Source organism: Bombina bombina, chromosome 8 (assembly GCF_027579735.1).
Source record: "Bombina bombina isolate aBomBom1 chromosome 8, aBomBom1.pri, whole genome shotgun sequence".
Lineage (NCBI taxonomy): Eukaryota > Metazoa > Chordata > Amphibia > Anura > Bombinatoridae > Bombina > Bombina bombina.
Window position 1 is genome coordinate 76,958,586 of NC_069506.1, and position 18,154 is coordinate 76,976,739.

The 18,154-nt window shown below is 37.2% G+C and overlaps 1 protein-coding gene across 1 annotated transcript in view; it reads right to left on the minus strand.

The window, feature by feature from the left end:
• The window catches only part of HSPB2 (heat shock protein family B (small) member 2), a 63,133-nt gene that overhangs the window by 18,046 nt on the left and 26,933 nt on the right, over nucleotides 1-18,154 (minus strand). The window lies entirely within an intron of this gene.

The window sequence follows — 18,154 nt, forward strand, 5'->3', positions numbered from 1 at the left end:
ACTGTACACACCTGTGAGAGATCAGTAACAGCAGCATAGATGGGCTCAGCTATACCTCCCCCCCCTGTTATCACTGTCTGTACTGTACACACCTGTGTGAGATCAGTAACAGCAGCATAGATGGGCTCAGCTATACCCACCCCCCCCCCCCCCCCCCCGTTATCACTGTCTGTACTGTAAACACCTGTGAGAGATCAGTAGCAGCAGCATAGATGGGCTCAGTTATACCCCCCTCGTTATCACTGTCTGTACTGTGCACACTTGTGAGAGATCAGTAACAGCAGCATACATGGGCTCAGCTATACCTCCCCCTGTGATCACTTACTGTACTGTACACACCTGTGAGAGATCAGTAACAGCAGCATAGATGGGCTCAGCTATACCCCCTCCCCCTGTTATCACTGTCTGTACTGTACACACCTGTGAGAGATCAGTAACAGCAGCATAGATGGGCTCAGCTATACCCCCCCTGTTATCACTGTCTGTACTGTACACACCTGTGAGAGATCAGTAACAGCAGCATAGATGGGCTCAGCTATACCCCCCCCTGTTATCACTGTCTGTACTGTACACACGTGATTATGAAAGATCAGTAACAGCAGAATAGATGTTATCACTGTGTGATAGTCCCAGTGATCTGTGAAGAATTTAGTCTCTTTAAGTTGCATGATTTAAGCAGACAATCATGATCCCCTATCAGTGAAGTCGGCCATAGACAGCTACCCTTCTTGCCATATGGCTAATTTGGCTCTGTCACCCAGTGTGATATATCAGATGTATGCTGGGCCTAAATATCATAGAATATCTAATTATTGATTTGCTGAGATTGTGGAGTTTTCAAAGGTGACCAGCGCTGCATATTTTGATTGCAGGTACTGGTGGTCCTTGGTACAGGTACATGGGGAAGATACTGGTGGTACTGGATACAGGTACTAGTGGTGGCTTCCTGTTCAATAAATTATTACAGACTTCCTGCTAGATTACGAGTTGTGCATTCGTGTTTTAACGCTGAAAAAATGGTAATTTCAGCGTTAAAACAGCACCGCAGCCATTACAAGTCTTGTCGGTATAGGTGTACCGCAAACCTTTTAGCCTGTAACGCAACGTCAGTCCCGCACTTGTAAAAATTATGTTTTTTTATGGGATTCCCATAGCGATAGTTTATCCCAATCTTATTAGAAGCTATGTAAGTATATTTGACAGACAGAAGCATATACAAATATGCCATGAAAGAGTGGACTTAAGTGGTTGGATGTGCACCAATACTTTTTGTTATCAGTAACAAGGTTGTGTCAACAAATGAAACCTCTGCAGATAATAAAAATAACATTTCTCTCATTATCAGATCTAACTTTAGCCGAGACTGGAAATTGAAGCATGTTGCTGGCATCCATCCAAATATCTAGAGCCGGGTGGTCAAAAATATGTTTGGGAGGTCAGCGTGGGCACATCATGAAAATTATATTAAAAACTTTGTCCAAATGACTATTTTAACTTTTGGTTTAGCAGACAGCGTTCAGTGTAGGACTCATAACCTAAAGAAACACACACATTACATCGTGATGATGCATATCAGGTTCATATGGGGAACCCCTTAGGGCAGTGTTTCCCAACTCCAGTCTTCAGGACTCTTAACAGGACACATATTCATTATATCTTAGCAAGAGCACAATGAACCGATAAGCTGAATATTTCACCTGTGGCCTGAGGACTGGGTTTGGGAAACACTGCCTTAGGGAGATGCCTGTATTGCTTTATCATTCTAACTCTGACCCAAGTAGCCCATGAATATAATAAATAGCTATAACAATATACCTAGGCTACACTACACACGTGCAAGACTAAGGGGAGACACCATCAAATTATAGATAATTACATTCAGTATATTCTCCTTATTTACATCCTGTTTAATATCTCTCTCTTTTTTTGTGCATTACTGTTCCTAGCTTATAACCCCAGAGGGTGATTAAACACATAGGTAAAGTCCTGTGGGGAGCCAATCAAGTTCCGCAGTCATATAGCAGCCAATCATTGGCCGTGTAATACTTGGGAGCTGCAACACTTGTGCTGTAACATTTTATTTTTGCTCTAGAATGTTTATTAAACTTAATTTAAAATGCTCTGTATCTGTCTCTATCTATCTATCTCATCTATCTAATCTGTCTGTCTGTCTATATATATATTTCTGTCTGTCTATCTATCCATCTTTCTATTATCTAGCTATCAACTATCTATCTCTCTATCTATCTGTCTGTCTCTAAATCATTTATAGAGTGTCTATCTATCTATCTATCTATCTATCTATCTATCTATCATCTAACTATAATCTATCTATCTGCCTGTCTATATATCTCTCTATATATCTATCAATCTATCATCTATCTATTATATATCTATCTATCTATCTATCATTTATAGAGTGTCTATCTATCTATCTATCTATCTATCTATCTATCATCTATCTATAATCTATCTATCTGCCTGTCTATATATCTCTCTATATATCTATCAATCTATCATCTATCTATTATCTATCTATCTGTCTATCTATCATCTATCTGTCTCTCTATCATTTATAGAGTGTCTATCTATCTATCTATCTATCTATCTATCTATCATCTATCTATCTGCCTGTCTATATATCTCTCTATATAATCTATCAATCTATCTATCATCTATCTATTATATATCTATCAATCATCTATCTATCTATCTATCTATCAATACATATATCTATCATTTATCTATCTAGCTAGCTAGCTATCATCTATTATATATCTATAATCTATCTATATTTCTATCATATATCTATCTATCTATCAATACATCTATCTATCATGTATCTATCTATTTATCTGTCTGTCTATCTATATATAATCTATCTATCTATTGATCAATCGGTCTATCTATCCATCTATCAGTCTATTGTTACATTAAAAATAAGATAGTTAACTTTATTTTTATTACTTTGCTGGAAACTATCATTATTATTATTTTATTATTATTATTATTATTCTTTATTTATAAAGCGCCGACAGATTCCGCAGCACTGCCCATGGGTACAAGGATAATAGTACAATGGAGAAACAATACGATAAGACAAATACAGGGGGGATTGAGGGCCCTATTCCTGTGGGAACTTACAATCTAGATGGGTAGGAGGATAGGAAACAGGAGGTGAGGACTGCAAAGGTGAGAATGATAGTAGTGAGGAGATAGAGGGCAACTGTTAGTTAATTGGTTAGTTTGTTAATAAGTCGGGTGATAGGATTCCCTGAACAAAAAGGTCTTTAGGGAACATTTAAAGGAGGAGAGGTTAGGGGCAAGTCTGACAGCTCGAGGAAGTGCATTCCAGTGGGTTGGTGCCGCACGAGAGAAGTCCTGTAGTCTAGCATGAGAGGAGGTGATGGTAGAGGACGCAAGAAGCAGGTCGTTGTTGGATCTTAGGGGACGGGCAGGAGTATATTTGTTGATGAGTGAGGACAGGTAGGGTGGGGCAGCATTGGTGAGGGCTTTGTAGGTCAGGGTGAGAATTTTGAATTTAACTCTGTTGTGAATGGGGAGCCAGTGAAGGCACTCACAGAGAGGTGCAGCAGAAACAGATCATCGAGAGAGGTGGATTAGCCTGGCAGATGCATTTAGGATGGATTGGAGGGGAGAGAGGTGGGAGAGAGGGAGGCCAGTTAGTAAGTTGTTACAGTAGTCAAGTCGGGAAATTACCAGGGAGTGGATTAGCTGTTTAGTAGTTTCAGCATTCAGAAACGGACGAATTTTGGAGATATTGCGAAGGTGGTTGCGGCAGGATGAAGAGAGCAGTTGGATGTGGGTAATAAAGGACAGATTTGAGTCAAGTGTGACTCTAAGGCAGCGGACTTGGGGTGATGGGGAGATAGTGGTGCCGCAAACAGTGATAGAAAAATTAGAAACTGGAGTGGCGTTAGAGGAGGGAATTAGAAGTAGTTCGGTCTTGGACATATTTATTTTTATTATATATCCTTCTTTGTTTACTATCAGTCTGAGCTGCCATGCTTGTTAGGTAAGAATGGGTATGGATGCAGTATATGTCAACTTATCTACACAGTGACTATTTGATAGGTACTGTACAGATGTAGGTGTTATAGGAACATAAAAACCATACATTGTGCACCTCACTCTCCCATATCTGCAGCTGCCTTAACAAACCAACATGAGTTATCACTTGTGTTACCAAGTTCTCTAATGTGCAGAGGTGGGAATAAAAAAAGTCTTCCACATTCCTCACGTGCCAGTAAATAAATTCATAACCATTTTATCTGAAAAGTAAAATACTAAAATACTCATAAGTAATGTGTAGTGCAATCGTCTGTGTAGCATCTAATGTGACTGCAGATCTATAAATATATAAAGTAGCAAATGCAACATTCACAAGTGTAGCAAAATGTAGCTATTTCCTTTGTTACACAATTGTTCTTTTGTTGCAGATACGTGTTTACTTCAGTCCCTATACAGCAGTGTTTTTCAACCAGTGTGCCGTGAGAGATCCTCAGGTGTGCCATGGCAGACTGACAACAGTGTGACATATTTTTTAAACTTTGCTTGTTTTTTTACTCCCAGTGCAGGGGTAGTTTGTAGGAGGCATGGCATAACAGCACAATACATACAGTATGTGTGTGTTTGTGTGTATGTGTATATATATATATGCTGTATTAGGCTACAATGTGTGATTTTTTTAAAATTTTGGGATGGTGGTGTGCCACAGGATTTTTTAATGTAAAAAAGTGTGCCACGGCAAAAAAAAAGGTTAAAAATCACTGCTATACAGCATCTCATGTGTCACACAGCAGTAAAAACAACAAAACAAATTAGACTTTGTACCACTCTCCCTCTAGCTCCACACACACATATTATATTCACTTTTAACCAAACTGGCCATTCAATTCACTCCAGTGATCTGTGTCTCAGATAGTCTAAAAGGCAAAGTAAAAGCCTGAAAATCAGGCAGTGGAGTCACCAGTGCTAAGTCTGACTGGCATCTCCTGAGGACCCCACAGTTCATGGTGGTGCTGTAATTAAAATAAAGCACTGCCTTGTTATTTGCATATTATTTGTAGAAGCAAAGGAAGATCTGCATACATGGATGTTTTATAAAAAATTTAAACTTATTTTAAAAAGACAATGTGAATTGTTTTGCAGTCCACAGCTACAGAGGGAACAGATTAATATGACCTCTTGCACAAACCAAACAATCACTGCGTAGAATGTTGCAGCATAAGAAGTCTGAATCCTGCAGGATATACTGCAGCTTGTTTGTGGCAGTGGGAAATGGTAGATAGCTGTGCAGGCAAGTTACATAGCTCACACGTGGGGCCCCACTTCTGGTGCCCATAGGCAGATGTGTCTCAGGCAAACTGTTCTCCCCACACTTATGCCCAGTGGTGTATTTATACTTATAGGGACATGAAGCCACAATTTAACTTTCATGGATCAGACAGAGACTTTTTAGTTTACTTCTTTTATCAACTTTACTTTATTCTCTTGGTATCCTTTCTTAAAAAGCATATCTAGGTAGGCTCAGGAGCAGTAATGCACAACGGGGTGCTAGGTGATGATTGGTGGCTACAAACAGATGTCTCTTGTCATTGCGTCACCAGATCTGTTCGACTAGTTCCCAGTAGTGCATTGCTTGCTGCTTTCGAGCTGAATTTATACACAGATAATCAGGTTCCCGGCAGTCATCAGTGACTTTCCCACTTGTAAACAAATGACACCAGAAATAGCAAATAATTTACTGACTTTATGAAAATGCTGTCAGTGGGAGCAGATAGCTATGGAACCAAAAATGTTATTCCTGACTTCTGATGTTTTTATATACATTTATCTTTATGTAGATTCCTAACCCTATGACTGCTAATATTCGGCTAGATTTAGAGTTTGGCGTTAGCCGTCAAAACCAGCGTTAGAGGCTCCTAACGCTGGTTTTAGGCTACCGCCGGTATTTAGAGTCAGTCAGGAAAGGGTCTAACGCTCACTTTGCAGCCGTGACTTTTCCATACCGCAGATCCCCTTACGTCATTTGCGTATCCTATCTTTTCAATGGGATCTTTCTAACGCCGGTATTTAGAGTCGTGGCTGAAGTGAGCGTTAGAAATCTAACGACAAAACTCCAGCCGCAGAAAAAAGTCAGTAGTTAAGAGCTTTCTGGGCTAACACCGGTTTATATAGCTCTTAACTACTGTGCTCTAAAGTACACTAACAACCATAAACTACCTATGTACCCCTAAACCGAGGCTCCCCACATCGCCGCCACTCTATTAAATTTTTTTAACCCCTAATCTGCCGACCGCACACCGCCGCCACCTACGTTATCCCTATGTACCCCTAATCTGCTGCCCCTAATACCGCCGACACCTACATAATATTTATTAACCCCTAATCTGCCGCCCCCAACGTCGCCGCCACCTACCTACACTTATTAACCCCTAATCTGCCGACCGGACCGCACCGCTACTATAATAAATGTATTAACCCCTAATCCGCCTCACTCCCGCCTCAATAACCCTATAATAAATAGTATTAACCCCTAATCTGCCCTCCCTAACATCGCCGACACCCAACTTCAAGCATTAACCCCTAAGCTGCCGACCGGAGCTCACCGCTACTCTAATACATTTTTTAACCCCTAAAGCTAATTCTAACCCTAACCCTAACACCCCCCTAAGTTAAATATAATTTTTATCTAACAAAATAAATTAACTCTTATTAAATAAATTATTCCTATTTAAAGCTAAATACTTACCTGTAAAATAAACCCTAATATAGCTACAATATAAATAATAATTATATTGTAGCTATTTTAGGATTAATATTTATTTTACAGGCAACTTTGTATTTATTTTAACCAGGTACAATAGCTATTAAATAGTTAATAACTATTTAATAGCTACCTAGTTAAAATAATTACAAAATTACCTGTAAAATAAATCCTAACCTAAGTTACAATTAAACCTAACACTACACTATCAATAAATAAATTAAATAAACTACCTACAATTATCTACAATTAAACCTAACACTACACTATCAATAAATAAATTAAATAAAATACCTACAATTACCTACAATTAAACCTAACACTACACTATCAATAAATTAATTAAATACAATACCTACAAATAAATACAATTAAATAAACTAACTAAAGTACAAAAAATAAAAAAGAACTAAGTTACAAAAAATAAAAAAATATTTACAAACATTAGAAAAATATTACAACAATTTTAAACTAATTACACCTACTCTAAGCCCCCTAATAAAATAACAAAGCCCCCCAAAATAAAAAATGCCCTACCCTATTCTAAAATTAAAATAGAAAAGCTCTTTTACCTTACCAGCCCTTAAAAGGGCCCTTTGCGGGGCATGCCCCAAAGAATTCAGCTCTTTTGCCTGAAAAAAAAAACATACAATACCCCCCCAACATTACAACCCACCACCCACATACCCCTAATCTAACCCAAACCCCCCTTAAATAAACCTAATTGTATGTTTTTTTTACAGGCAAAAGAGCAGAATTCTTTGGGGCATGCCCCGCAAAGGGCCCTTTTAAGGGCTGGTAAGGTAAAAGAGCTTTTCTATTTTAATTTTAGAATAGGGTAGGGCATTTTTTTATTTTGGGGGGCTTTGTTATTTTATTAGGGGGCTTAGAGTAGGTGTAATTAGCTTAAAATTAAAATTTGTGTAAAATTCTACCTGTATCACACTCACTAGAGACAAAAACACATTGTTCTGTATGTGCTACAGTTGTATTACATTCCTCTTGTTTTAGTGTAAAATTCTACCTGTATCACACTCACTAGAGACAAAAACACATTGTTCTGTATGTGCTACAGTTGTATTACATTCCTCTTGTTTTAGTGTAAAATTCTACCTGTATCACACTCACTAGAGACAAAAACACATTGTTCTGTGTGTGCTACAGTTGTATTACATTCCCCTTGTTTTAGTATAAAATTCTACCTGTATCACACTCACTAGAGACAAAAACACATTGTTCTGTATGTGCTACAGTTGTATTACATTCCCCTTGTTTTAGTGTAAAATTCTACCTGTATCACTCTCACTAGAGACAAAAACACATTGTTCTGTGTGTGCTACAGTTGTATTACATTCCCCTTGTTTTAGTGTAAAATTCTACCTATATCACTCTCACTAGAGACAAAAACACATTGCTCTGTATGTGCTACAGTTGTATTACATTCCACTTGTTTTAGTGTAAAATTCTACCTGTATCACACTCACTAGAGACAAAAACACATTGTTCTGTGTGTGCTACAGTTGTATTACATTCCTCTTGTTTTAGTATAAAATTCTACCTGTATCACACTCACTAGAGACAAAAACACATTGTTCTGTGTGTGCTACAATTGTATTACATTCCCCTTGTTTTAGTGTAAAATTCTACCTGTATCACACTCACTAGAGACAAAAACACATTGTTCTGTGTGTGCTACAATTGTATTACATTCCCCTTGTTTTAGTGTAAAATTCTACCTGTATCACACTCACTAGAGACAAAAACACATTGTTCTGTGTGTGCTACAGTTGTATTACATTCCCCTTGTTTTAGTGTAAAATTCTACCTGTATCACACTCACTAGAGACAAAAACACATTGTTCTGTGTGTGCTACAGTTGTATTACATTCCCCTTGTTTTAGTATAAAATTCTACCTGTATCACACTCACTAGAGACAAAAACACATTGTTCTGTGTGTGCTACAGTTGTATTACATTCCCCTTGTTTTAGTGTAAAATTCTACCTGTATCACACTCACTAGAGACAAAAACACATTGTTCTGTATGTGCTACAGTTGTATTACATTCCTCTTGTTTTAGTATAAAATTCTACCTATATCACACTCACTAGAGACAAAAACACATTGTTCTGTGTGTGCTACAGTTGTATTACATTCCCCTTGTTTTAGTGTAAAATTCTACCTGTATCACTCTCGCTAGAGACAAAAACACATTGTTCTGTGTGTGCTACAATTGTATTACATTCCCCTTGTTTTAGTGTAAAATTCTACCTGTATCACACTCACTAGAGAGACAAAAACACATTGTTCTGTGTGTGCTACAATTGTATTACATTCCCCTTGTTTTAGTATAAAATTCTACCTGTATCACTCTCACTAGAGACAAAAACACATTGTTCTGTATGTGCTACAGTTGTATTACATTCCCCTTGTTTTAGTATAAAATTCTACCTGTATCATACTCACTAGAGACAAAAACACATTGTTCTGTGTGTGCTACAGTTGTATTACATTCCTTTTGTTTTTATGTAAAATTCTACCTGTATCACACTCACTAGAGACAAAGACCTACAAATAAATACAATTAAATAAACTAACTAAAGTACAAAAAATAAAAAAGAACTAAGTTACAAAAAATAAAAAAATATTACAACAATTTTAAACTAATTACACCTACTCTAAGCCCCCTAATAAAATAACAAAGCCCCCCAAAATAATCTAACCCAAACCCCCCTTAAATAAACCTAACACTAAGCCCCTGAAGATCTTCCTACCTTATCTTCACCACACCGGGTTCACCGATCGCTCCAGGCTCTGAAATCTTCATCCAAGCCCAAGCGGGGGCTGGCGATCCATCATCCGGCTGAAGTCTTCTATCAAGCGACGGCTGAAGAGGTCCAGAAGAGGCTCCAAAGTCTTCCTCCTATCCGGGCAGAAGAGTAGATCCGGACCGGCAACCATCTTCTTCCAAGCGGTCACAAGCGGCTCCATGTTGAAGACCTCCGGCGCGGATCCATCCTCTTCTTGCGACGTCCTAAGTCCAAATGAAGGTTCCTTTAAATGACGTCATCCAAGATGGCGTCCCTCGAATTCTGATTGGCTGATAGGATTCTATCAGCCAATCGGAATTAAGGTAGGGAAAATCTGATTGGCTGATTGAATCAGCCAATCAGATTGAGCTTGCATCCTATTGGCTGTTCCGATCAGCCAATAGAATGCGAGCTCAATCTGATTGGCTGATTGGATCAGCCAATCGGATTGAACTTGAATCTGATTGGCTGATTCCATCAGCCAATCAGATTTTTCCTACCTTAATTCCGATTGGCTGATAGAATCCTATCAGCCAATCGGAATTCGAGGGACGCCATCTTGGATGACGTCATTTAAAGGAACCTTCATTTGGACTTAGGACGTCGCAAGAAGAGGATGGATCCTTGCCGGAGGTCTTCAACATGGAGCCGCTTGTCACCGCTTTGAAGAAGATGGTTGCCGGTCCGGATCAACTCTTCTGCCCGGATAGCATGAAGACTTTGGAGCCTCTTCTGGACCTCTTCAGCCGCCGCTTGATAGAAGACTTCAGCCGGATGATGGATCGCCAGCCCCCGCTTGGGCTTGGATGAAGACTTCGGAGCCTGGAGCGATCGGTGATACCTGGCATGGTGAAGACAAGGTAGGAAGATCTTCAGGGGCTTAGTGTTAGGTTTATTTAAGGGGGGGTTTGGGTTAGATTAGGGGTATGTGGGTGGTGGGTTGTAATGTTGGGGGGGTATTGTATGTTTTTTTTTACAGGCAAAAGAGCAGAATTCTTTGGGGCATGCCCCGCAAAGGGCTCTTTTAAGGGCTGGTAAGGTAAAAGAGCTTTTCTATTTTAATTTTAGAATAGGGTAGGGCATTTTTTTATTTTGGGGGGCTTTGTTATTTTATTAGGGGGCTTAGAGTAGGTGTAATTAGCTTAAAATTGTTGTAATATTTTTATTATGTTTGTAAATATTTTTTTATTTTTTGTAAATTAGCTTTTTTTATTTTTTGTACTTTAGTTAGTTTATTTAATTGTATTTATTTGTAGGTATTGTATTTAATTAATTTATTGATAGTGTAGTGTTAGGTTTAATTGTAGATACTTGTAGGTAATTTATTTAATTAATTTATTGATAGTGTAGTGTTAGGTTTAATTGTAACTTAGGTTAGGATTTATTTTACAGGTAATTTTGTAATTATTTTAACTAGGTAGCTATTAAATAGTTATTAACTATTTAATAGCTATTGTACCTGGTTAAAATAAATACAAAGTTACCTGTAAAATAAATATTAATCCTAAAATAGCTACAATATAATTATTATTTATATTGTAGCTATATTAGGGTTTATTTTACAGGTAAGTATTTAGCTTTAAATAGGAATAATTTATTTAATAAGAGTTAATTTATTTCGTTAGATTTAAATTATATTTAACTTAGGGGGGTGTTAGTGTTAGGGTTAGACTTAGCTTTAGGGGTTAATACATTTATTAGAGTAGCGGTGAGGTACGGTCGGCAGATTAGGGGTTAATAATTGTAGGTAGGTGGAGGCGACGTTGTGGGGGGCAGATTAGGGGTTAATAAATATAATATAGGGGTCGGCGGTGTTAGGGGCAGCAGATTAGGGGTACATAGGTATAATGTAGGTTGCGGCGGTGTACGGAGCGGCAGATTAGGGGTTAATAATAATATGCAGGGGTCAGCGATAGCGGGGGCGGCAGATTAGGGGTTAATAAGTGTAAGGTTAGGGGTGTTTAGACTCGGGGTACATGTTAGGGTGTTAGGTGCAGACATAGGAAGTGTTTCCCCATAGGAAACAATGGGGCTGCGTTAGGAGCTGAACGCTGCTTTTTTTGCAGGTGTTAGGTTTTTTTTCAGCTCAAACTGCCCCATTGTTTCCTACGTTTTTGAAGCTGGCCGCGTCCGTAAGCAACGCTGGTATTGAGAGTTGCAATGGCGGTAAATTGCAACTCTCAATACCAGCATTGAACTCTAAATACCAGCGGTATTTAAAAGGTGTGGGGAAAAAAAAGCCAGCGTTAGCTACGGGGGTCGTTACCGACAAAACTCTAAATCTAGCCGATTCTCTGTAACCTGAAAAAACCCCAAAACTGACTTATTCCAAACACATTGTTCTGTATGTGCTACAGTTGTATTACATTCCTCTTGTTTTAGTGTAAAATTCTACCTGTATCACTCTCACTAGAGACAAAAACACATTGTTCTGTATGTGTTACAGTTGTATTACATTCCCCTTGTTTTAGTGTAAAATTCTACCTGTATCACACTCACTAGAGACAAAAACACATTGTTCTGTATGTGCTACAGTTGTATTACATTCCTCTTGTTTTAGTGTAAAATTCTACCTGTATCACACTCACTAGAGACAAAAACACATTGTTCTGTATGTGCTACAGTTGTATTACATTCCTCTTGTTTTAGTGTAAAATTCTACCTGTATCACACTCACTAGAGACAAAAACACATTGTTCTGTATGTGCTACAGTTGTATTACATTCCCCTTGTTTTAGTGTAAAATTCTACCTGTATCACACTCACTAGAGACAAAAACACATTGTTCTGTATGTGCTACAGTTGTATTACATTCCTCTTGTTTTAGTGTAAAATTCTACCTGTATCACACTCACTAGAGACAAAAACACATTGTTCTGTATGTGCTACAGTTGTATTACATTCCTCTTGTTTTAGTGTAAAATTCTACCTGTATCACACTCACTAGAGACAAAAACACATTGTTCTGTATGTGCTACAGTTGTATTACATTCCCCTTGTTTTAGTGTAAAATTCTACCTGTATCACACTCACTAGAGACAAAAACATATTGTTCTGTATGTGTTACAGTTGTATTACATTCCCCTTGTTTTAGTGTAAAATTCTACCTGTATCACACTCACTAGAGACAAAAACACATTGTTCTGTATGTGCTACAGTTGTATTACATTCCCCTTGTTTTAGTGTAAAATTCTACCTGTATCACACTCACTAGAGACAAAAACACATTGCTCTGTATGTGCTACAGTTGTATTACATTCCCTTGTTTTAGTGTAAAATTCTACCTGTATCACTCTCACTAGAGACAAAAACACATTGTTCTGTGTGTGCTACAGTTGTATTACATTCCTCTTGTTTTAGTGTAAAATTCTACCTGTATCACTCTCACTAGAGACAAAAACACATTGTTCTGTGTGTGCTACAGTTGTATTACATTCCTCTTGTTTTAGTGTAAAATTCTACCTGTATCACTCTCACTAGAGACAAAAACACATTGTTCTGTGTGTGCTACAGTTGTATTACATTCCTCTTGTTTTAGTATAAAATTCTACCTGTATCACACTCACTAGAGACAAAAACACATTGTTCTGTATGTGCTACAGTTGTATTACATTCCCCTTGTTTTAGTATAAAATTCTACCTGTATCACACTCACTAGAGACAAAAACACATTGTTCTGTGTGTGCTACAGTTGTATTACATTCCTCTTGTTTTAGTGTAAAATTCTACCTGTATCACTCTCACTAGAGAGAGAAAAACACATTGTTCTGTATGTGCTACAGTTGTATTACATTCCTCTTGTTTTAGTGTAAAATTCTACCTGTATCACTCTCACTAGAGACAAAAACACATTGTTCTGTATGTGCTACAGTTGTATTACATTCCCCTTGTTTTAGTGTAAAATTCTACCTGTATCACACTCACTAGAGAGACAAAAACACATTGTTCTGTGTGTGCTACAATTGTATTACATTCCCCTTGTTTTAGTGTAAAATTCTACCTGTATCACACTCACTAGAGACAAAAACACATTGTTCTGTGTGTGCTACAGTTGTATTACATTCCCCTTGTTTTAGTGTAAAATTCTACCTGTATCACACTCACTAGAGACAAAAACACATTGTTCTGTATGTGCTACCGTTGTATTACATTCCCCTTATTTTAGTGTAAAATTCTACCTGTATCACTCTCACTAGAGACAAAAACACATTGTTCTGTATGTGCTACAGTTGTATTACATTCCTCTTGATTTATTGTAAAATTCTACCTGTATCACACTCACTAGAGACAAAAACACATTGTTCTGTATGTGCTACAGTTGTATTACATTCCTCTTGATTTATTGTAAAATTCTACCTGTATCACACTCACTAGAAACAAAAACACATTGTTCTGTTTGTGCTACAGTTGTATTACATTCCTCTTGTTTTAGTGTAAAATTCTACCTGTATCACACTCACTAGAGACAAAAACACATTGCTCTGTGTGTGCTACAGTTGTATTACATTCCTCTTGTTTTAGTGTAAAATTCTACCTGTATCACACTCACTAGAGACAAAAACACATTGTTCTGTGTGTGCTACAGTTGTATTACATTCCCCTTGTTTTTATGTAAAATTCTACCTGTATCACTCTCACTAGAGACAAAAACACATTGTTCTGTGTGTGCTACAGTTGTATTACATTCCTCTTGTTTTAGTGTAAAATTCTACATGTATCACTCTCACTAGAGACAAAAACACATTGTTCTGTGTGTGCTACAGTTGTATTACATTCCTCTTGTTTCAGTGTAAAATTCTACCTGTATCACACTCACTAGAGACAAAAACATATTGTTCTGTGTGTGCTACAGTTGTATTACATTCCTCTTGTTTTAGTGTAAAATTCTACCTGTATCACACTCACTAAAGACAAAAACATATTGTTCTGTGTGTGCTACAATTGTATTACATTCCTCTTGTTTTAGTGTAAAATTCTACCTGTATCACACTCACTAAAGACAAAAACATATTGTTCTGTGTGTGCTACAGTTGTATTACATTCCTCTTGTTTTAGTGTAAAATTCTACCTGTATCACACTCACTAGAGACAAAAACACATTGTTCTGTGTGTGCTACAGTTGTTCTGTGTGTGCTACAGTTGTATTAAATTCCTCTTGTTTTAGTGTAAAATTCTACCTGTATCACTCTCACTAGAGACAAAACACATTGTTCTGTGTGTGCTACAGTTGTATTACATTCCCCTTGTTTTAGTGTAAAATTCTACCTGTATCACACTCACTAGAGACAAAAACATATTGTTCTGTATGTGTTACAGTTGTATTACATTCCTCTTGTTTTAGTGTAAAATTCTACCTGTATCACACTCACTAGAGACAAAAACACATTGTTCTGTGTGTGCTACAGTTGTATTAAATTCCTCTTGTTTTAGTGTAAAATTCTACCTGTATCACACTCACTAGAGACAAAAACACATTGTTCTGTGTGTGCTACAGTTGTTCTGTGTGTGCTACAGTTGTATTACATTCCTCTTGATTTATTGTAAAATTCTACCTGCATCACACTCACTAGAGACAAAAACACATTGTTCTGTATGTGCTACAGTTGTATTACATTCCTCTTGTTTTAGTGTAAAATTCTACCTGTATCACACTCACTAGAGACAAAAACACATTGTTCTGTATGTGCTACAGTTGTATTACATTCCTCTTGTTTTAGTGTAAAATTTTACCTGTATCACACTCACTAGAGACAAAAACACATTGTTCTGTATGTGCTACAGTTGTATTACATTCCTCTTGTTTTAGTGTAAAATTCTACCTGTATCACACTCACTAGAGACCAAACACATTCACCTAGATTTAGAGTTCTGCGTTAGCCTTAAAAAGCAGCGTTAAGGGGTCCTAACACTGCTTTTTAACGCCCGCTGGTATTTAGAGTCCGGTAGGTAAAGGTGTACCGCTCACTTTTCTTCCGCAACTTTTGGCTACCGCAAATCCCCTTACGTCAATTGCGTATCCTATCTTTTTAATGGGATTTGCCTAACGCCGGTATTAAGAGTCTTGGAAGAAGTGAGCGGTAGACCCTCTACCACCAAGACTCCAACCGCCAAAAAAAGTCAGTAGTAAAGAATTTTATGGGCTAACGCCGAAACATAAAGCTCTTAACTACAGTGCTTAAAAGTACACTAACACCCATAAACTACCTATTAACCTAAACACTAAAATAAAATTATTTAACCCCTAATCTGCCGACCGGACACCGCCGCCAGCTACATTATACCTATGAACCCCTAATCTGCTGTCCCTAACATCGCCGACACTTACATTATATTTATTAACCCCTAATCTGCCCCCCCCAATGTCGCCGCCACCTAACAATTATTAACCCCTAATCTGCCGACCGGACATCGCTACCACTATAATAAATGTATTAACCCCTAAACCGCCGCACTCCCGCCTCGCAAACACTATAATACATTTTATTAACCCCTAATCTGCTGTCCCTAACATCGCCGCCACCTACCTACAATTATTAATCCCTAATCTCCCGCCCCCAACGTCGCCGCTACTATACTAAAGTTATTAACCCCTAAACCTAAGTCTAACCCTAACCCTAACACCCCCCTAACTTAAATATAATTTAAATAAAACAAAATAAATTTACTATAATTAAATAAATTATTCCTATTTAAAGCTAAATACTTACCTGTAAAATAAACCCTAATATAGCTACAATATAACTAATAGTTACATTGTAGCTATTTTAGGATTTATATTTATTTTACAGGCAACTTTGTATTTATTTTAACTAGGTACAATAGCGATTAAATAGTTAATAACTATTTAATAGCTACCTAGTTAAAATAATTACAAAATTACCTGTAAAATAAATCCTAACCAAATACACCTAACACTACACTATCAATAAAATAATTAAATAAATTACCTACAATTAGCTAAAATTAAATACAATTAAATAAACTAAACTATAGTACAAAAACAAACAAACAAACACTAAATTACAGAAAATAAAAAAATATTACAAGAAGTTTAAACTAATTACACCTAATCTAAGCCCCCTAATAAAATAAAAAAGCCCCCCAAAATAATAAAATTCCCATCTCCTATCCTAAATTACAAAGTAATCAGCTCTTTTACCAGCCCTTAAAAGGGCTTTTTGCGGGGCATTGTCCCAAAGTAATCAGCTCTTTTACCTTGTAATGTTGGTGGGGGGGGTATTGTATTTTTATTTACAGGTAAAAGAGCTGATTACTTTATAATATAGGATAGGGTAGGGCATTTTATTATTTTGGGGGGCTTTTTTATTTTATTAGGGGGCTTAGATTAGGTGTAATTAGTTTAAACTTCTTGTAATATTTTTTTATTTTCTGTAATTTAGTGTTTCTTTTTTTTGTACTATAGTTTAGTTTATTTAAATGTATTTAATTTTAGCTAATTGTAGGTAATTTATTTAATTAATTTATTGATAGTGTAGTGTTAGGTGTATTTGTAACTTAGATTAGGATTTATTTTACAGGTAATTTTGTAATTATTTTAACTAGGTAGCTATTAAATATTAACTATTTAATAGCTATTGTACCTAGTTAAAATAAATACAAAGTTCCCTGTAAAATAAATATAAATCCTAAAATAGCTACAATGTAACTATTAGTTATATTGTAGCTATATTAGGGTTTATTTTATAGGTAGTAGTTTTAAATAGGAATAATTTATTTAATTATAGTAAATTTATTTTGTTTTATTTAAATTATATTTAAGTTAGGGGGCTGTTAGGGTTAGACTTAGGTTTAGGGGTTAATAACTTTATTATAGTAGCGGCGACGTTGGGGCGGCAGATTAGGGGTTAATAATTGTAGGTAGGTGGCGGCGATGTTAGGGATGGCATATTAGGGGTTAATAAAATTTATTATAGTGTTTGCAAGGCGGGAGTGCGGCGGTTTAGGTGTTAATACATTTATTATAGTGGCTGTGATGTCTGGTCGGCAGATTAGGGGTTAATAAATGTAGGTAGGTGGCGGGCGACGTTGGGGGGGGACAGATTAGGGGTTAAAAAATATAATGTAGGTGTCGGCAATGTTAGGGACAGCAGATTAGGGGTTCATAGGGATAATGTAGGTGGCGGTGGTGTCCGGAGCTGCAGATTAGGGGTTAATAATATTATGCAGGTGGCGAGGATGTCGGGGGCGGCAGATTAGTCGTTAATAAGTGTAAGGTTAGGGGTGTTTAGACTCGGGGTTCATGTTAGGGTGTTAGGTGTAGACATAAAATATATTTCCCCATAGGAAACAATGGGCCTGCGTTAAGAGCTGAACGCTGCTTTTTTGCAGTCAGCTCAGCCCCATTGTTTCCTATGGGGATATCGTGCATGAGCACGTTTTTCCAGCCTACCGCTACCGTAAGCAACAATGGTATTGAGGGTTGAAGTGGCGATAAATTTGGCTCAACGCTTACTTTTCAGAGCCTAACGCAGCCATTCAGAAAACTCATAATACCAGCGTTGGCTTAAGGGTGCGCTGGAAAAAAAAGGAGCGTT